Raw genomic sequence first — 22,505 nt, 5'->3', positions numbered from 1 at the left:
GTACCCACCTTACCCAGTCGAACCCAGCTGCTCCTGGACTCTGTGTCCTTCTCTCTTGACAAGGTGGAGAAGTTTCTGTCAAACCTCGACTCTGATTTTGCAACTGGACCAGATGGCATCAGCCCACTGGACCTAAAATACTGCTCTGCCACTCTTTCACACCCTCTCTCTGTTCTCTTCACCCTCTCTTTTGCTCAAGGTCATCTGCCATAAGCTTGGAAATCAGCTAACTTACCGCTTTACACAAAAACGGTGCAATAACAGATCTTTGCAACTACAGACCAATGAGCCTGCTCCCAATTATCAGCAAAGTCATGGAATCCATCATTGCTTCTGATATCAAATCCTTCTTCTTCTCCATTAGCTTGATCTCTGATCATCAATTTTGTTTCAGACCAGGTCACGTCACTCTACTCTGGACATGCTGATTCTGTTGTCTCAACAATGGATGGAGGTCCTCAATGCCAAACAGGAAATCAAACCCTTCTCCTTTGACATATCACGTGCCTTTGATATGGTCTGGCACCCCGCTCTGCTCACCAAACTCTCCTCCCATGGTATCCATGGAAATCTCCACACATGGCTTGCGGACTTCCTCTCTGGTCAAAGTCAACGTTTGGCCCTGAATGGATTTCTCTCATCTCTCCTTCCTGTTCCGGCTGGAGTTCCCCAAGGCAGTGTTCTGGGCCCTGTGCTTTTTCTGGTCTTCATCAATGATCTCTCTGACTCTCTGGAAAATCCTCTCTATCTCTTTGCTGATGACTCCACTCTCTGCCTCTCCGTACCTCATCCCTCAGATCGGCAGTCTCCAGCCTCCTCACTCTCTGCAGACCTTGACAAAATCACAGACTGGTTAAACAAGTGGAACATGTATTTCAATCCTGACAAACCTCACACTCTCACTATGTCTCTCCAAAAAGACCGACTGGACAACCCTCCCATCTACTTTCTCAACAATCCTCTCCAAGAAGTGCTGTCACTCAAGCTTTTGGGTCTCACTATCTGTCATGATCTTTCCTGGGAAAACCACATTTCCAAGCTAGCCTCCAAAGCCAGTCGCCGACTGGGCATCCTCCGTTGTATGAAGTCCTTCCTTAGCACACCTGGGCTCCTCACCACATACAAGGCTTTCATCCGCAGCTCAATGGAATACTGCCGGTGCTCTTGCCACACCCCTAGCTCGGCTTCACGCTGCTGAAACCAAAGCTTTCATAATCATTGGAATCTCCCGCGATGCTTGGTAACTGAACATACCCCGGTTAACGCTTTGACGAAACTTCCAAAAGAAACCACAAACAGCTTTAAAAAGCCTCAGGGCTCAGCAAGTTGACAAAAACTTTACTTCAATAACACTTGTATCATCAACAAGTTACAGCAGAGCTCATGTAAGGATTATCCACAAGTGCAGACAACGACAAGCCATTGAAAGATTTAAAAGAAAGATGAATGAAAAAGTTGTGGGGGTTCTTTTATGGGGTATCGTTGGATCATACAGCTAACAATTTGATGAGATGAAAGAAAAGGCAAAATAGACCAAAAATAGACAAACAAAAGTAACCGACTATTACAACTACGACGAACGGTGCTAATTATTCCCACCTTGTGAGGTCGGTCGATGGAGAAGCTTCGCCGAAGTCTTTCACGAACTGGCTGGTCAGGCTTGATTTTCAACTGGAGGTGAGGTTGAAGCAAACAAGGAAAGCTAAGTTACACGTATCCAAAAGACAGTCTCCCCTTCCAAATGACTCGTTCCAGCTTACCCTGACAAATCATTCAAACAAAAATAGAAATTCCACTCATTCTAAACTCCTTTATAAAAACAACTCTTGATCGCCTCTGAATATTGATTTGTTGATATTTGGGTTGAAAGTGTTCTCTTGTTTTTTTAAAAAGCAACTTATAGTCCCTATTAACCCCATATATGGGTTAAATAGGAATAAATAGGATTTTTATGGCCGTCCCTATTCACCCCGTTTTACGGATGAATAGGGACAGTCACTAATACAAAAAAATAATTTTTTTAAAAAATTAAGTTTTCCTGACTCTGCCCTGGCGATTCGGTCACTGCCGCTGGGCTAGTGCTAGCCTAGCGAACAAACTCCGAGTCTGCACGTGCAAGTGTGTTTCTACGCGCGAAAGCGTTTCATGTTTGGGCTCATGCATGACTAGTGGGAGATTTCTGTCAAACATTACCACAAAATTACCTTTTATTTTAAAAATATTGGCAAATGTATTGGCAGTACAGTCAAATATTCAAATGCATTTTGATTTTATAATAGAAATACATTTTAAAATGCAAAAACATGCACCGATAGAGCAGCCCCTCGCGAGCCGCCCAAGAGCTGGCTAAGAGCCGCATGTGAGCCGTGGGTTCGCCACCTCTGTGCTAGTTGATGTAAGGGTTATCGTATTATATTGCAAATTGACACAATAGTAACATGAGAACTTAATGAATCATGTTAAAACTTCAAACAGGCATGCAATAAAATAAAAAGTCCTTATTTAATTTATAGGTATTTATTTCCAATTTGTCATATTTGAGAAACCATACATAGTTTTTTTCCAGATTTTCAAACTCAGAAAACCAAATGTTGCATGCGGAGCTTGTTGCCTCAGGGAAATCACTCGGTTGCTATGACAACTACATTCTTTGTCAAACTGCAAACTAATCTTTTCCCTCATAAGTCAAAAGATCATTATAATGAATATATATATATATATATATATGTATATATATATATCTATATATATAAAGTAGAGTTGGCCTCTGTGTCTGTATCCTGATCTATCTATGATCTCTAAGATCTCGAGAACCCGTGGACGGATTTGCGAGCGGAAAGTACTGTTCGACTCGGGATGGTCCCAGGAATGTCACGGAGACATAAACATTTAAAAAATTTCGGGTTTTAAAATTAGCGTATTATTAGCACTAGCAGAAGAGAGAGGGATTCGAAGGGAGGGAGCGCAGCGCTTCTAGCGCTTCTGACTACAGCACACCTTAAAATTAAAAAAACTTCGGGTTTTAAAATTAGTGTGTTACGCGTAATTAGCGCTAGCAGAAGAGGGAGGGAATCTAAGGGAGGGAGCGCAGTGCTCCCTCCAGCGCTTCTGTTAGCGTAATTAGCGTATTTCGGAACGTTAATTTTTCAACTTCATTATTCGGAATCAGTACGTCCGAGAGAACCTTCGTAACGTTAATTTTTCAACTTCATCCGATTGACATGGGACCAACGGCATGTGACAAAGAGTGAAACATACAGGCTACATTTATTTGACGACAATGAGTTCCGACTTCCGACCTCGGTGGGATGACAGGCTGAGTCAACCCCCCTGGTGTGAAGGGGGAGGAGGAGGGGAGGGGGAAGAGAAGGGGAGGGGAACGAGGGGGAAGGGGATGGGAGGGGGGGAGGGGGAGGGGGAAGGGGGAGGGGGAGGGGGAAGGGGGAGGGGGAGGGGGAAGGGGGAGGGGAGGGGCCCTTCTTCCCCTGGGCACCCCCGCACCCTTCCCCTCCCCCCCTCCCCCCCCCCCATTCCCCTCCCCTCCTCTTCCCCCTCCCCTCCTCCTCCCCCGCTTCCCCCTCCCCCCTCCCCCCCGTTCCCCTCCCCTCCTCTTCCCCCTCCCCTCCACCTCCCACTCCCGTGCAAAGCCGGGTACCTCTGCTAGTATATATATAATTATATATATATACAACAACAACAACATGCATTTTAAAGGCCATTTTCCCTACTAGAGCAGGGGTTAGCCTTGCGGTCCCCATGACAATCTTCTCCATGTTGCCCTATTTTCTGCATCTCTCCTTGTTAACCCCCTTGCCCGCATTTCTTCTTCCACCATCTTTAGCCAAGTCTTTCTCGGTCTTCCCCATCCTCCACATCCTCTACTTCAGCATCAATCACAGGCTCTATTCCCATCATCTTTCGCAATTCATCATTTGTCTTCCTCTCTCTCAACGATACTCCACACATCCGTCGAACCATTCGCATTTCCACCCTTTCCAACCTTCGTTGCTGCTCTACGTTCATTACCCATGTCTCGCTCCCATAAATCATAACACTTCTCACACATGCAGCATACAACTTTCCCTTCAGCTTCAACGACACTCCCCTCATCATCAGCACGCCACTCAGTTCCCGAAAGTTCTTCCATGCACATCTCACTCTAGCAACCGTTGCCGAGTCTGATCCACCTTCTCCATTCAGCATGTCTCCGAGGTAGCAAAATGTTTTTACACCTTCCAGCTTCACGCCATCTCCAAGATCCAACTCAACATTTCCTCCATCTGCAGCTCCCTCTGTGCACACCTTGCATTTGAATGTAGCTGCCACACTGGTTAATGACCCTCTCAGACCTCTACATTTTTGATGAACCCACTCAGCGCACATTGTACATGCCTAAAACCATATATACAGGTATATACAGTATATATGGGTGTATATACAGGGTGTACATATATATACAGGGTGAGTCAAAAGTAGCGCCCGATTTCTGTTTATATATATATATATTTCTGTCAGTTGATTGTTTGTTTGCCATTTGTATTACAGTGTACAAGAAGGTAGAAATAAATGAATGACATGTTTATCTAACCATTTATTCGGGGAAAAATTATTACGGAACTGCACCAAGCTGTTTTACTTGCAATTTTCAAAGTGCCCTCCCTCGTCATCGTTGCACAATTGCAGCCGAGCAGGCACAGAGTGGCACACACGCTTGCAGAGTTCGATATCAATTTCCTCAAACTTTGCAGTGATTTGAGCCTTCAATTCCTGAATGGTACGAGGCTTTTCACGATAAACAAGGTCTTTCATGAGCCCCCAAAGAAAGAAATCTGGAGGTGTAAGGTCTGGGGAGGTCTGGGTCATCTCCATCATGAAGGGCATGCAGTAAGCGTGGAATGTAAGGTTTCCATTTTTTCTGGTGAAGGACACAGATAACATTTTGATTGGCTCACTTCCAACTCTGCAGATAAAGGGCGAGTTGACTTTTGCGGACTTTGTTCCAGTCTCCTGATGGCTTCTTCAGCCTTAGCTACATTCGTTGCCGTTTTCGGACGACCGGACTTCTTTGCAGTGGCTACCGACCCTGTTGCTTCAAATTTCTCGACAATCAATCGTATGTTGTTCCCTGGGGTGGGTTAATATCGAATTCCTGTGCCAAACAGCGTGCCGCCATCGTTGGTTGTTCATTACATTTGTAGTAATGTTTCACGGCCGCAATGCGTTGATTCATTGAAAGGTAATTCATGGTTCAATTTGGGGCAAATTCAGTAACTTTCCAAACTCTCAGCAATAACCTGCAAAACAAAAACAAAAATAAATAAACTAAGAAAATTAATAATCTGCAAGACAATTATTAACAACATGACATCCCAGAAAGAATCTGACAGCCGAAAAAACAGAAATCGGGCGCGGGCGCTACTTTTGATTCACCCTGTATATATATATATATATATATACACACAAGTTCAAAACACACCTGGTCACAAGTGTGCCGCCCTGACCGGGTCCTCAGTCGAGGTCCTCAGCATCATCCCGTTTTGGCCCTTCAACCTCGATACAGTCAGCTGAGGTGGGCCAGCAGGGGCACATACACATCCTCATGCAGCAACTACACCTGGATGCGTACATACCCCCACCCCCAGCCAGTGCGAACGCAGACAACAACAACACCTCCGCATCCAGAATCCACAGCACCAAACAAACATGGTGGAACACTCAAACACCCACCTTTATACCCTTCACCACTCACCAAAAAAACACACCAGATCATTCATACACACACACACACACACACACACACACACACACACACACACACACACACACACACACACACACACACACACACACAACACCAACCAACCAACCACCTACCCTTACAACATACACCACTCAACATACAAAAACACACACTCATGCAAAAATTAATTCATGCAAAAACACACACCCTCACCCACTCACTCATATACACATATACATATATACAGTCATGTGAAAAAGTAAGTACACCCCATGTAAAGTTTTGACTTTTTCAACATATTTCAACATACAGCTATTTGATCTTCATTTCAACAATATTGATAGATAAAGGTGATATAATATAACAAATATCATGAAACATTTACATTTTGTCGTCCATTGTATAATTTAATTAACATAAATGCAAATTTTGCATGTGGAAAAAGTAAGTACACCCTTGGCTCTAATAGGTGGTATTGCCCCCTTTGGCAGAAACAACCTCAAGTAGGCGTTTCTTATAACTGTCTACCAGTCTCTGACATTGACTGGGAGAAATTTTTGCCCACTCCTCCATGCAGAATTATTTCAGCTGTGCGATGTTTGAGGGGTTTCTTGCATGCACAGCTCATTTCAAATCCCCCCACAACATCTCGATGGGATTTAGATCCGGGCTTTGACTTGGCCATTCCAGAACCCTCCATTTCTTTCTTTTCAGCCATTCCTTGGTGGATTTACTGGTATGTTTAGGGTCTTTGTCATGTTGCAAGGTCCACCTTCGGTTGAGCTTCAACTTTCCGACAGATGGCCTCACATTATCCTCAAGCACCCTCTGGTACAATGAAGAATTCATAGTGGATTCTATGATGGTGAGCTGCCCAGGCCCTGATGCAGCAAAGCTGCCCCAAACCATAATATTTCCACCACCATGCTTTACAGTTGGTGTCAGGTTCCTGTGGTCAAATGCTGTCTTTGGTTTTCACCAAACATGTCTTCTGGTACTGTGGCCAAATAGCTCTACCTTTGACTCATCTGTCCAGAGCACATTGTTCCAGAAGTGCTGGTCTTTGCCTAGGTGTTCATTGGCAAACTTTAGTCTTGCCCTGATGTTCTTTCTGGACAGTAAAGGTTTCCTCCTGGCACACCTCCCATGTAGATCAAATTTGTGCAGCCTCTTTCTAATGGTAGACTCATGCACTTTGACATCAACAGTGGCAAGAGCTACCTGTAGGTCCTGTGATGACATTTTGGGGTTCTTAGAGACTTCTTTCAGCATCTTGCGGTCTGCTCTCGGGCTGAACTTGCTGGGGCGGCATGGCCTGAACAAGTTGGCAGTTGTTTGGAATCTTCTCCACTTGTAGATGATCTTCCGGACAGTCAAATGATTGATTTCAAATTGTTTGGAGATCTTTTTAAATCCCTTCCCAGACTCGTAGGCATCTATAACCTTCCTTCTGAAGGCCTCAGAGAGCTCTTTTGATTTAGGCATGGTGATGCCACACACTTCAACAACAAAGAGCAAACCAAACTAAATGTCTGAGGTTTAAATAAGACAGGTTCCTCCAAGATCCTCTCTCACGATGTTCCAATCATTTGCACCTGAGCTGGTGCACCTGATTCTAATTTTAGGTATTTGAAGTAGTGATAAATCTAGGGGTGTACTTACTTTTTCCACATGTGAAATTTGCATTTAAGTTTATTTAAATTATACAATGGACTACAAAATGCAAATGCTTCATGATATTTGTTATGTTATATCACCTTTATCTATCAATATTGTTGAAATGAAGATCAACTAGCTGTATGTTGAAATATGTTGAAAAAGTCAAAACTTTACATGGGGTGTACTTACTTTTTCACGTGACTGTGTATATATATATATATATACAGTATATATATATATATATATATATATATATATATATATATATATATATATATATATATATATATATATATATATATATATATATATACACAGTCATCCCTCGCTATATCGCGGTTCACTTTTCGCGGCTTCGGTACATCGCGTGTTTTTCTCGCTAGTATATGTAAAATTATATCGCGGATTTTTCGCTATATCGTGGGATTTTGCGGTATAAATGTATTTTTATATACTATTATTTTAAATATTTTTGTGGTAAAATAAGCATTTACTAGCCTAAAAAATTAAAAAACGTAAAAAAAATAAGAAAAATACAGTAATTAAAACATATTACAAGAAATAAAATACTGTACATAGTGTACAGTAGAAGAGTAGACAAAGAGACAAAGAGTCGTGCGTATGGAAAACGCAGATGCGGCAGCTTCCACTTGCGCTAGTTACCCACGTAATGGGTAACTGTAATGCTCTTTCTGGCTGTGCAGTACATTCATCATCGTCATCACCTTCATCGTCATCAGTACTGCACAGCTAATTCATCATCATCTTCATCACGCAAGTTGTAGTATTGAAGAGCCGGGGCTCTTGATACGGACGAAATGACGGGCAAGACACAAACTCGTCCGAGAAGATATTTATTCTCAAAACCAACTCGGGAACACTGAAAAGCCCGTTTATCGGGCTGCATTATAAAGCACAACCAGAAACCGAAAGCCACGCCTCTCAAGCGTGGCGTGCTTCGGCGGTCACGTGATCAACAGGTGTAGCTGATTATACCCGCACGCGCGGCACGCTTTGGCGGTCACGTGACCAGCCACTCTGGCACCGGGGATCCCCGCCGGTGACGTCACCGGCTGGAGCAAGGAGATTCTGATGCTGGTCTTGCTTGGGGAACCCATGGGTCGCTACAGTATCTTCAATGGTGAGTACCCATTAGAATTTTATATGTTGTTAAAATTACGTATGTTTAAGAGTGTAAAAAGTGTTTAAGAGTATAGGAAGTGTTTATAAGAGTATGGGAAAGGTTAATAAGAGTGTGAGAAAGGTTAATAAGAGTGTGGGAAAGGTTAATAAGAGTGTGGGGAGGGTCATAAAGCTTTAAAATATATATAAATAATAAAATAAAAATATGGTCGCTACTTCGCGGATTTTCGTCTATCGCGGGGGGTTCTGGAACGTAACCCCCGCGATAAACGAGGGATCACTGTATATATATATATATATATATATATATATATATATATATATATATATCAAATGAATCCATTTTTAGTTCTCCAACCTTTAATGAGCAAACAAACAACTGCTCGACGTTTCGATCAGCAACACGGATAAACGTGCATCTACTGACCTTTCTCAAGAGTAAAGCAAGACAACTCTGTGCCCTCCCTTATTTAAGGGAAAAAGGGTGGGGACACCAAACCACCAATCAATGCTCTTCTGGAACACTAGTTGTTGCATATACATATTGTGTCTGTTATGAACAATGTTCAAATAATACTCAACTTCATGGATCACTCGTGCAGCCTTAATCTCATATAAAATTCACACTGCATTTGCATTTTATGACCGAGGGCGCCCTGCGTCCTGTCCAGGTCGTGCAAACTGCAGACCCTATTAGTTGCCATATACAGCTCTAAATGGAATTTTATATACAAGCACTCTCTAAAATATAAGGATTTATTATATTGTGTAGTATAACAATGTATAAACTTATTTGTATCACGGTAAATCGTTTAAATTTCTCGCTGTTGTAATGGTGATATAAAAAACCCATTCTACGCAATGTCAGAGATAATTTGCCGACTGAAGACAACTTTTAACTGCTTGATGGAAGTCATAAAAAAAAAACTTGTACACAGAATAAGTAGGTTCTAAACACACGATTTTGACAGGTTGAGGCTCATAAAAATCACTCGATTCATCGATAAATTTTACACTTCCACAGTGGCAAGCCATAAAATAAAAAGAAAGGCACAACTCTTTCAAAGATGAACATAAAGTCGGCAGATGTTCATGAGAAAGTGCTGTCACTAATGGAGGACATGAAAATGTTGTCCAAAGGCTTTCTGATGAAGAGGATATATTTGCAAATAATACAAAATATCACAGATTGTGCTGGCAAAGCTACACATCTGAAAGAAACTGACGCTTGCAAATGAAAAATAGAAAGTGATTTTGCAAAATCTACCCACGACAAGGCAGCAAGAACGGTTGACTCAGACTTTAAGGAGAAGATGGATGGTGGAATAATTGTGCTTCTTCCTGAAATGTGTAAGCACTACAAAGAATGTCTGGTTAATATGGGTGTGGATCCTGACACTGCTAAGCTCACCATGTCATTTTTCATCAAGGAAATATTGAACTAAATTTGTGGAGACAAGATATCTCTTTACAGTCAGAAAGGATTGCCAGATATAGAATGTTCAAACACTATTACAGTGGGATATTTGCTCCAAAAATGCAAGAATTATGAGAATTTGATATGAACCCAGAGATGTTTGAGAATGAGGATGATTGTGATAGCAACAGTGAGGATCAAATACTTCACACTGTAGTCAGCATCCTTCGCAGAGATATAGAGCAGATAGAAACAACAACCGAGTACCCAATTGCACAAGAAATTGATCTCGATGCATCAGCTGCCTTTGTCCCAAACTCGCTTCAGAAAGTCCTTCAGTGGCCTTTTGATAAACAAGCCTTTGATTCAGCAGACCAAGAATACAAGTCAACAGAGGATACTAGGTGCAGATATATTCCATTAGCTGAGTGCCTTATCTACTGCAATCACCATGGTCACATGGTTAATGAGTGTCCAACTGTAGAGATAGGAAAAATATGTACCACTCTATGGCAAGAGTAATCTTTCAGGAACAGCCTCTGGCAGATCGGCAGCCCCATACCACTAAACTGCAACGATCAACACGCAAGACTCTCATATGCAAGAGTAGTTCCTTTCTAAAGACCTTGCCATTTGAAAAGCCAAAACTTCGTCCAGAACCAAAGATAATCCCAGAGGCACTGAAGGTTCTAACCGAACAGCTTGACAAAATTGAGACTTTGCACTGTGTAAAAGACATTACCTGAGCTTTGCTCTGTCAGATACAAAGAAGTGTCCAACCAGTGCCACAAAGAGTGCACCATGCACACAACCAAGTGATTCCCTTCTGGACAGGCTTCAACACAAAGGTAACTTCATGCGATATCAATGTGTTGACAGTTGCCACATACACTCCGATAATAGAGGCGCTGCCATCTGATATGGGTACAGTATATACCACACTGAAGCGGGGTAAAGATTTAGTGGAGCGGTGTGACCAGGATTGCCATAATCATACATTTGATCATCAACTTTACGCAGTAGCTCAAATGGTTAAATGGAGCCATATAGAGGAATTCCTTAATCTTGTGATACGTCCAGGTGGATTCCATAACCTACAACTTTCATTGCCTGTATTGAAAAATTTAGGGGTGATGCTGGGTTGAAAATATGCTACATATATCACGAGGTTATTGAGTGTCCAAATCGGCATCCATAAGCGATGAAACCTAATGCTCAACAGAGTTCCTTTTTAAAAGGTCACACATTTCAGATTTTGCACCTCATTGTATTTCAAACAGTATGATAGTCACATGACTATATGCAAATTCAGTTGCTATCGGTGGTTCTAACATAACCCAAAAGTAATATGAGTTGAAAACAATTTTTGAAAAGGAGTTCAGAGAAAGATTTATTGACCACTTAATAGTAAAATACAATACTCAAAAACACAGAATGGCAGCCATTTTGATGACTTACTTTGAACATGTTCCCCTTGAATGGGATTCTGGGTATTTTTGGTTTCTAATGTTGTCAGGAAGCCTGGTGTTACCAAAGACATCAAATCAAGAACATCAAAATCAATGATCAACAACATTAAAGGAAACACTTTTATTTTTTCCTGTGTTTTTCATTGCCGTGGTGGTAAAACGCACCGCCCAGGGATGCCACTGAGGAAAGGGAGTGGAGTCACTTAGCGGTGGTGAGTCTTGCTTGGACCCACCCCCTTAGAATACTCAAGGGAAGAGGCTCCGAGAGACGGAATTTATGCTTCGCAGAAGCGTTTTGTGTACCTAGTAAGGCCAGCCTTCTTGATCATCTGTTGAAACCATGCAAAATGGCTGTTATACTGTATTGTACTGTGATTATTCTTGGGTCAGGATTTGAACCCAGATCAAACATAGAATCACTATCTCTCTTGCAGCCCATTACATAAATTCATTCCTATTCTAAATTCAATCAATGTATCAAAAAGGGAAGATGCTAGCTCAACATGCTGATAACTCTAATTTGCTTCGTTGTTAATGAAGTGCAATGCGGAAGCAGCTACAATAAAACAAGAAAGAGCAATCAGAGATTGCAGACCCTCGTCAGGACGTGTTTTTAGTTGTTTTTAAGACTTTTGTGTTTAAACAAATATGGCGGCCGAACCACTTGACCGATGACGTCATCAAAATTATCCAATTTATCCCGAGATGATGCTCAAGTAATTTCATCTTGATCGGATAAAGTTTTGTACTTGTCGAATTATGACGTCATAATGGAGGCACCTATGACATCATCATTAACATATGCTATTCCACATGGAGAGTTCTTTACAATGAGCCATGCCTCAATTTTTTCTATTCAGCGCTTTCAGAGATATAGAGGTGCAAAGTTTTTGAGTTTTTTTTCCAAAATGGCGCCCTTGCCACGTGACCTATGATGTCATAATTATCCAAAAAAAATTGTACAGGTGGAGGGGCACCTATCGTGAAAATTTCCTGTCAATTGGACCAACGGTTGCAGAGAAAATCATATTTATTCTGTGTGGACAAACAGACAAACAAACAGACAGACAGACAAATAGACAAACAGACAAACAAACGGACTCAAATGCAATACCCTCTCCTGTGGCGATGGTAAATATGAAAATTACTTTGTTTTCCACTTCAGCAGTTTATAACTTCCAGATCCACCCCATAACATTTCTCTTCCACTTAGTATTATAAACTCCACCTCTTAGCATTGCCTAGCAACCGATTATAATGTAAACAAATACTTTTATTTTATAACTTTTGAACTCCTGTAATTACACTAAAAATTGCTCACGTTCTAAACTGTCAAATAATGTGCTCATTCTGATCGATCGCTCAAATAAAGAACTCGTTCTGATTATTTATGAATGCAGGATGTACCCCAGCACATGCTTGCAGTCGGCAAGCATGTCCCACCAGTACGTGGCACCATACATGCCAATACTCGTTGGTTGTGGGTGCTGAGGGAGTGATGCGCCACCAGCGCATTCTGTAAGCTCTGCCCCTCTCCTGGCTACGAATAATACATAATAAAAACGTTGAAATTGGATCATTTGTATATTGCATGTGTGTACATGACCGACTTGAATATTCTTTGTGTTACAATTTTTCTACGATCTTTTGAATATGTTCAGTGCTGTAGATATTTTGTCTTTATCATAGAAGTGTTTTTTTTTTCAAACATAGATCAATACTTAAGCATAGATCTATGACGCCACGCCGCATAGTGACTCATAGATCGAGTGACCAACCTTCCATATAAAATGCTATCAATCTTAGTTAAGTTCAAGTACACGAGACTAGAGTAGTTAACCTAGTAAACTTGCCATTAATGAACTTGCATTTAATTAAGTCTTATGGAAAAATAGGTTCGCTTCCAAACACCTACCTGTCACCAATAAACTTCAGCTAAAAAATGTTGGTTTTTCATGATTACCTTGTCCAAACAGTAATAACATTAGTTGTTTTTTTGTTTTTTTGTATACAAGATCGAGGCTCGTGTAAGAGCTAACATTAATCACAAAAAGGCAAACTGACACATAAAACATAAGACAAAGGGAGCGGGAGACAAGATGGGGGGAGAGAGAGGGAAGCACACAAGTACAATATTTGAGAGCAGGGACATTGGGAGATCTGTGGGAGGGAGAGGGCTTGGCGGGAGGAGGCACGGGAAGGGGGAGGGGGGTGGGAGAGGTATAAAACACATCGTCGCGTCCGGATGCGGCTCCGTGCTTGGCGGGAAGGAGGCCTCAGTCCGCTTCGTTCGCGCGCTCCGCTGATCAGCGCACGGCGCCCGGCAGACACGATCGTCGCTCCACCGTCTTTCGTCCAGGAGGCAAATTCGGATCGTAAAGGAAGAGGTCCAAACGGAGATGAAAATCATGGGCAGAAGGGAGGTCCAGGCAGGAAGAATCGGGAACGAAAAGGGCAAGGGAAGAGATCTGGGCAGGAAGGAACCAGGGACGAGAGAGCAAAAAATGTCCACTTGCCAGTCGTGTTATCGGTCGTCTTCTGACGTCACTGGCGCTTTTTCCTCCAACCAGCGCGTCGCTTCTAACCTTCCCGAATCTTCTGATCTCATCCGTCCCCTCCCATTGGCCGAGCGCTTGGCGCCCTGCTCCCATGCCATTGGTCGGTGGCCAACCAAAAGTCCTTCTTTACTCTCCAACCACGGGGAAGCTCTCTGCCCTTCCTTTGACCAATCGCACGTCCTCCCCTACTCTGCCAATCGGTGTGGTGTTTGTTGCTCGCCCCTCCACTGGCCAATCACCAGTTATCCTGGGCGTGGCTCCCAGCCTGCCTGGTTAATGTGTGAAAGCCATGGTGTACCACGGCACGGCCGCTGCCTGCTTGTCTTTCCTGTCAGTTCTTATGGTCAGTCATTGGAAGGGGGGGGGGGGGGGGGGGGGGGAGGGTGGGGGATTTAATTAATGTGTGCTCTAAGGGCCTATCTAATGTCGACAAGAGTGCATTGCCACAAGGGACACCGGGATGTTCACAGAGGGAACGACACACAGGGGAATTATCTTAGTCCCTAGAACTATTTATCAGGCCCCATTCCTCGTAATGGGGACGAAGACGCACCTTAATCCGACAAAGCACCTAAACACAGAACTTATTGCAGGTGAGGTTCCCTATCACGACAGCCGGACACCTACCTATGCAGATCTACCTAAATCTAGATATTCCCCGAACCCAAAATTCATAACAATAATATATTACAGTTTGAACTGCAACGGTACAAAGTAAAGTGCATACCTCAACCAGGCTGTACGGTTTACATTTTGTATTCTACTGATTGGCTGGATCTGGATCTGGTACCAGCTTGCTGGGATGAATGATCCCGGTGTGTACCCAGATTTAGAATAGGTACACCGTATCCCTGCACATCGCAAGAGGCGACTAAGGGTTGGCATCAGGAAGGGCATCCGGCCATAAAAACATTGCCTCAAACAGGGAACCATGATTGTCACAGGGCCCGCAAGGCTAACCCCTACTCTAGCGGGGGAAAATGGCCTTAAAACGATCATTCAATTTTTTTTGTTTCTCCCTCCACAAGAGTAAATGTTTCTCATTTTGTTCTGGGCACAGGCTTTTGGGAATGATGAAGGGAGACCAGGTGGGATGGACAAAAATTTATTTTTATGGTTTGGAGTATTGAAAGGTGCAATGGTGTGGCCTCCAGAACCAAACTTTACGCAAGGAGAAATTTTCTGAGTCATTTCGGGGCAAAGGTTTCTCAGTGGAATGAAGGAGTTTGTGTGAGACCATGAAAAGTTTGATCTCATTTTCTAGCATCTTTCACTGGAGCAACAGATCGGGCAGACCTTGATACACCCCAGCGATGAACTCGCTCAGCTGAGTGATAACACGGTGAGATGAGCAAATAGACCACATGGTAGCCAGGGCCCACAGACCCCAGCACCTCTCAAACATCCAGCAGACAGGGAAATATGACAGGTAAAGCTGGAACATCACCAATCTATCTGAGTGATTTAATCAAAAGCTGCTCTTCAGCACTCTCTGTCCTCTAAAATTCTTTGTTTCCCCCCCCCCTCCCCCCCCCCCCCCCCCCCACCCTTAATCCCATGCTATTCCGCAGACAGCCAACGCTCACGTTTTTGTTAGAGTCTCACGATGATAGCTAGTACAATTCACCAGGTAGCTGATGCAATTTGAGTCGAAAGGCTGCTTTGTAAGTTTGCGACACTGGATGCCATAAACAGGTATGTGATATCACAAAGGTGGACTTTGAGAATACTACAAACCATAGAGGACTCAAAACTCAAGTTGGAACAATAACAAATTAGACGCTTGAAACACTTGAAAGGAAGCTGATGAAAGGAAGTTCTATAAATGAGTGAGAGCATTTTATGTGAGAACTGCTTCTCAGACCTTCGAGAAATTGTCCTTTGGTGATAGAGTCCTCAACTCTGCAAGATTTCTGAATTTGGAAAGGAAGGAAGAGTATACATTTGACTCCGAGGAATGTTTCTGTGCAAAGTACTCAGACTACTGTGATACTTCTTGCAGATTCAACGATTTGTCAAAAGTAACTAAATGTATTTCCAATTATCCCACAAAGCTATGCTGGAGAGGAGAGAGTGTTCAGCATCATCAAACAGAATAGGACACTGTCCCATTAACGTCTTCATGTAAATGGTCCAGTGTCATCCATTACACAAGTAAAATTGGCTAACAAGGTTTCATGTCTGACATGGGAACCCTCCAAAGGAAGTGTTGAAATCGGAAAATAAGGCAATGAAGGAATACAATGACCTGCACAAGAAGTACCAGTGGATCACGTATAATTCCTCGTAGTTGTACATCTTGTTTTTTTTAAAATCGAATCTACCCTTTGAGCTTGACATCATTTGAAGGTCTATATAGACACCGTGGATTTCCATGGTTCTTTATTTACCCTGATATATTGTTAATAGTTAACCATTACAAACACAGCACTTAAGTCGTCTTGCAATGACAATACATTTATTTATCACATTTGATGCTCAAGGCAGGATAAAAATCCATTTCTGGTTAATAAATGTGAGAAATGCCATGATCTTTGGTATATCGTTTTATACGTACATTATTTGATATACCATATTATGCCAGGATAAAAATATTTTGTCGGACCAAAAAACGACTGGATCAGTGTTGTAAAATAGTGCCTCAAAACAGCGGAGAATGCACCAAAGTGTGTATAGGGCTTTTGAGGCCCGAAAGCAGGCCCAGACTCGATTGCATGCGCTGCCGTACCTTTGGCACAGCAAAACTGCTTCTTAAGAATTTTTTACCTTGACAGGCTGCCAAGCCTATATTCTAAGTTGAAGTCTCTTCTCAGACAGGTGGTTAATATCCTCTCTCCAAGCCCTAAGGTGGTTTATGGAGGGAATAGACAAAAGGAAAACCTGTTTGGGCAGACACATACAAGATATGGACAATGAAACTACATCATAAAACCATTTCAAAATGGTCAATAAAACATTACTCCACGATACTGCATCACATGAGTCCGGAGGACAAATAAACTCACATGAGTCCGGAGGACAAATAAACTCACATGAGTCTGGAGGACAAATAAATTCACGTGAGTCCGGAGGACAAATAAACTCACATGAGTCCGGAGGATCAAATAAACTCACATGAGTCTGAAGGACAAATAAACACATGAGTCTGGAGGACAAATAAACTCACATGAGTCCGGTGGACAAATAAACTCACATGAGTCCGGAGGACAAATAAACTCACATGAGTCTGGAGGACATATAAACTCCCGTGAGTCGGGAGGACAAATAAATTCACGTGAGTCCGGAGGACAAATAAACTCACGTGAGTCCGGAGGACAAATAAACTCACATGAGTCCGGAGGATCAAATAAACTCACATGAGTCTGAAGGACAAATAAACACATGAGTCTGGAGGACAAATAAACTCACATGAGTCCGGTGGACAAATAAACTCACATGAGTCCGGAGGACAAATAAACTCACATGAGTCTGGAGGACAAATAAACTCACATGAGTCTGGAGGACAAATAAACATGCATCTGGAGGACAAATAAACACATGAGTCTGGAGGACAAATAAACACATGAGTCTGGAGGACAAATAAACTCACATGAGTTTGGAGGTCAAATAAACTCACATGAGTCTGGAGGACAAATAAACTCACCTGAGTCCGGAGGACAAATAAACTCACATGAGTCCGGAGGACAAATAAACACATGAGTCTGGAGGACAAATAAACTCACATGAGTCTGGAGGACAAATAAACATGAATCTGGAGGACAAATAAACACATGAGTCTGGAGGACAAATAAACACATGAGTCTGGAGGACAAATAAACACATGAGTCTGGAGGACAAATAAACTCACATGAGTTTGGAGGTCAAATAAACTCACATGAGTCTGGAGGACAAATAAACTCACCTGAGTCCGGAGGACAAATAAACTCACATGAGTCCGGAGGACAAATAAACTCGCATGAGTCCGGAGGACAAATAAACTCACATGAGTCTGGAGGACAAATAAACTCACCTGAGTCCGGAGGACAAATAAACTCACATGAGTCCGGAGGACAAATAAACTCACCTGAGTCCGGAGGACAAATAAACTCACATGAGTCCGGAGGACAAATAAACTCGCATGAGTCCGGAGGACAAATAAACTCACACCGGAAGACAATTTGCAGAATCTCTGTCACAGCGATGTGGACTGAAGAGTTCAAATATCCAATGGAGAGGTAGGAAATTTTATAACCTCACGAGTTCTTTCAGTTGAGGGAAAAAATTAATAATTTGACAAATGTTATCCAAAATTCAACTTACCTTCGAAAGGTTTCCCACCGTATGGCGAAATAAACGGTACACAGGGACAATCTAAACTCTCCAGCTGCTGCTTGAGTAGTTCTACCGCATTCCAAGAGACGTCTGATTTTCCCCGCCTATGTGTCGATTTCACTTCCCAAGATCCGCCCGGGCTCGCCGATTGGTTTGTACGATGGGCGGGCTTCGAATGCAGGTGGAGCTCCATTCATGACATATGTGTGGGGTGTTCTGTATTTCACTTTCACAAACATTGGCTTGGATATAGTGAGAGACTCCGAGTAATTGAAGTCTTATTGACGTGTTCGTTGTACTGGTGCCGGTGTATATTTGGCGACACTGACTCGTATCTGTCGGGATTATTGAATGAAATACAGTTTTTGGAATTGTTTTTGTTACAAAAACACCCCATTGATCACTGTTACTGAATAACTCCAACAAAGAATGGAGAGAAAATTGAGCTCCATGAGGGATTTGGGTGAACAGGACAGCTTTGATGTTTTGATGCACATTTTGGATTTGAATGTCGCTCCAGGCATAAACTGTCAGCAGGAGCCTTTGAACTTGGGCCAAGTCACACCAAAGACTTTTGAAATGGTACGAACTGCTTCCTTGCTTGACACCCCAAATTTGAAAAGGGTAGACCATGGACAAAGAAACATTTGTTGGCAACCACAGCACAGGCTTTAATGGACCTAATAGCCTTATACATTGTAATTCCTTGGAAGGGAACTTTTCCTCTTATTATTTATATCCTGGTGTTCTGCAAGCAGGGTGAGGCATATGTGCACTGTCCCTAGGAAGAATGTTAAACCGTGAAAACCAGACTGCCTCGCTGGCACCCTCAACAAATTCCAAAGTAAAGATTGCGATCCATTGTTGAGGGTGATGATAATTAAGGAGTCCATTCTTGTAAGGTAATAAAGTATGGCTGCCTTCATTCCGTCTTCTGATCTAAAAGACGGTTCTGAAAACGAACATTAAGTTTTATAATGACGATTAGACTCTTCATAGCACTTCTAAGTGTTTCGTTCCAAATTGCTCCTTTGCTTCCATTTTGTTTATATTGTTGCGGTTTTGTGTTTTTGCAATAAAAGGTTAATTTCCCCTCATAGTTTAGTCACACTACAACATGTAGCCTCGTTTAAAGCTCAGTTATTTCATAGTAAGTGTAAGCGTAGACTTTTCCTATGTTTAGTTTTGCGTTGAGTAGAATAATGAGAGTTAGGTCTCCTTCCAATGCTTATGCCGCCTCGATGCTTTGAGTTTTGGCGCAAATTACCACGAGGCCGGCCTGACAAGTCGATCCAGGCCAAAGGAAGGCGGGACAGGAAAAGTGGGAGTGACCGGTAAGCACGAGCCGCCAATCAGGGCTCTAGGGGAGTGGCTACCACTGCGGCAAAAGGCGTGGTTTGGAACATTCGATGCGGGCCAGGGCGTGGCAATATAACCCTGTGCCCGAAGCCCCCACCTCAGTTATGAGAAGGGATGCGCGGTGTTGAATCGAGTTCCAGAAAGTTATGAGTTATCGGTTCAAAGCGCTGTACAAGTTATGAGAGGAGAGGCGCTCGTGAAGTTATGAGAAGGGATGCGCGGTGTTGAATTGAGTTCCAGAAAGTTATGAGGCAAGCCCATTAGTCGGTTCGGAGCGCCAACGAGACGAGTTACAGATGAGTTACAGGAGCCAGACGAGACGAGTTACAAGTTGAGTTCTCGGTTGAGCTCGAGTCAGATCCTCCGTTGAGTTACGAGAGTGAAAGCGCGCAGTTGTATTAATCGCGCTGTGAAAGACAGCCGTGCCGGGCTACAGAGACGCGCGTATATTTTCCTGCCTGCCTGCCTTTGTTCGAGATACGCGCCGCGAGGATTCTCCCGCCTGCCTGCCTGCCTTCGTCGGGGGACGTGCTGTGACCGCCAGAGGGCCACGCCGGGTGAGCTGTTCCTGAATGACCAAAGCCGGCGCGTTCAGCGCATGAACATTTTCTTCCTTCATCCCCCTGTGAGTGTGAATGGGCCCATTGTCTGGGTAGATAAGTTAAGACTGACTAAGCTCTGCCCTGTGTCTCTGCTTTTTCTACCAATCCTTGTGTAAATAATAATAATTAAACATGTTCTTTCTTTGATTCGATCGCTTTTGTCTCTCCATCATTGACTAAGCATGGTACGAACTATATCGCTCTGATCGGGTTCCAATAACAAGGTAACTGCATGGACCACGTGGTACGCAATCCGCTCGGGTGTACTCAAATTATGCGTGGTTTGTGCGAGACTTGATCCCCGCTTCCGCAGCGGCGTGGGTACTTAGGTACGTGCGAAAAGTGTCCTGAAACCCTGCCCACGTCTGACCGGAAGTGGTGACTCAAGTCTCACGGTTGCGAAGACCCAAGGAGAACAAGGGGCTTAATCTCCCCTTGGTAAGGGAACGGGCTTCACGCAAAACCGTAACAATATACTTGGTGGTATCAATACAGAATGAGGTTTGCCCACAAACTTGGAAACACTTGGAGAATGTAAAGAAAACTTGCTTTTGCTGAGCTCCAATGGATGGACAACAGTGGCGAGCTATTTTCATTGAAAGAGGTACCCATTAATTAATTCAGTGTACAGCCTATGCCTGCTGGTTGCATCATTTCTGGGAGCATGGCTGTGCCACTGATGCAGTGCCCCCTGCAGGACAGAGCAATAATTTGGAATTTGGCCAGAGTGCCGTGAATAGCTCGTCTACTCTTCATGAAGGACACCCTGGGATCTTTAACGTCCACCACCCAATGCTGGCAGATGGGATGCCCAGTTTAACATCCATCCAAGGGACGGCGTGCACTCATTGATGAACCAACCTCCCTTTGACATACCTGGATGACAGGTTGGAGCTGGGCCGACATTGGAACGCAGGCGAGATGTCTCAGAGGTGGATGTGAATACCCCTAAAGTCTAGACCATCCTGCCAGCCCTGGGTGCCAAGACAATAAAATGATGTTCTCCAGACCTGTTACTTTGTGGATAGACTTAAAGGAATCTGTCCAGAAACTGTTGTTGCAGGAGCCTGACCTGCCTTTCCAATGGGATGTCCAGAATGCCATTTCCAAGAAAACAGCAGCTGGAGATGCTTTGGAACTTGGGAAGCACAAACCGATGTCCAGAAGATACAAGCAGACCGAAACAAATGTGGTCATGACAGGGCGCCACAAGACAGGTGTTTCCGGTGCAGCTGTGGCTGCACCAACCCTTCAGAGGTCCAAGCCTGCAATCTAACATGCCGTACATGCAACTATAAAGGTGGTATTCAGTCAGTTTGTACTCACGTTTAGTTATGAAGGATGAGTTTAAAAGAGGAATACAAATGTCTCTACACTATCACGAAGTTAGCGACAGTGCAGAATATATCGTGGTGAATAACTTGCAAGTGCACTTGCAGCAACGCCGACTAAGGAGAATGCCAACAGGGTCGTTTGGACGACCTCAAGAATCCAAGATAAAAAATAAAAAAGGTATCGAGGGTAATCTCTGAAAATACACACTCGTCACCAAATGGGGTTATCAATGGGGTCATGGCGTCTCTAGACATTTGTCTTGATCATTTTTCAATATACCGATCATAAATCCCTAAGACAGCAATTTGTAAAATTATCACATATTGATACATTTTTTTCCTAATCATTGATTCATTTTAGATTGGAAAGACCTGTGTAAAAAGTGTCTGGTCGGATAGCCTTGAGGTATGCCGAGAGGTTGGTCAACTGCATCTCTGATAAGAGCCAAAACGGACAGACACTGCTGGCGTCGTTGATGCCCCACCTCAAAATAATGCTCACAACACAGGTGCAGGACACGAGAACTCGAACAAACGAGAAGCGGTGATTTGTGTGGATATGGATCAAACCATGACATGCAGTCGTTCCCACTACATCTTTGTATGATGTTGCGCTGACACTGCACTTACCGCCTCTGAGGAAGGAGACTCGTCTTCTGAGATTCATCAGGAAACAGCAAATAATTTTTATTCTTAACCATTTATATATATATATATATATATACATATATATATATATATAGATATATATATATATATATATATATATATATATATATATACATATATATATATACGTATATATATATATACATATATATATATATATATATATATATACATATATATATATATATATATACATATATATATATATACATATATATATATATATATATATATATATATACAT

The sequence above is a fragment of the Myxine glutinosa genome, chromosome 9, assembly GCF_964187855.1.
Source record: "Myxine glutinosa chromosome 9, kmMyxGlut1.1, whole genome shotgun sequence".
Classification (NCBI taxonomy): domain Eukaryota; kingdom Metazoa; phylum Chordata; class Myxini; order Myxiniformes; family Myxinidae; genus Myxine; species Myxine glutinosa.
Note: the sequence above shows the minus strand (reverse complement) of the source record.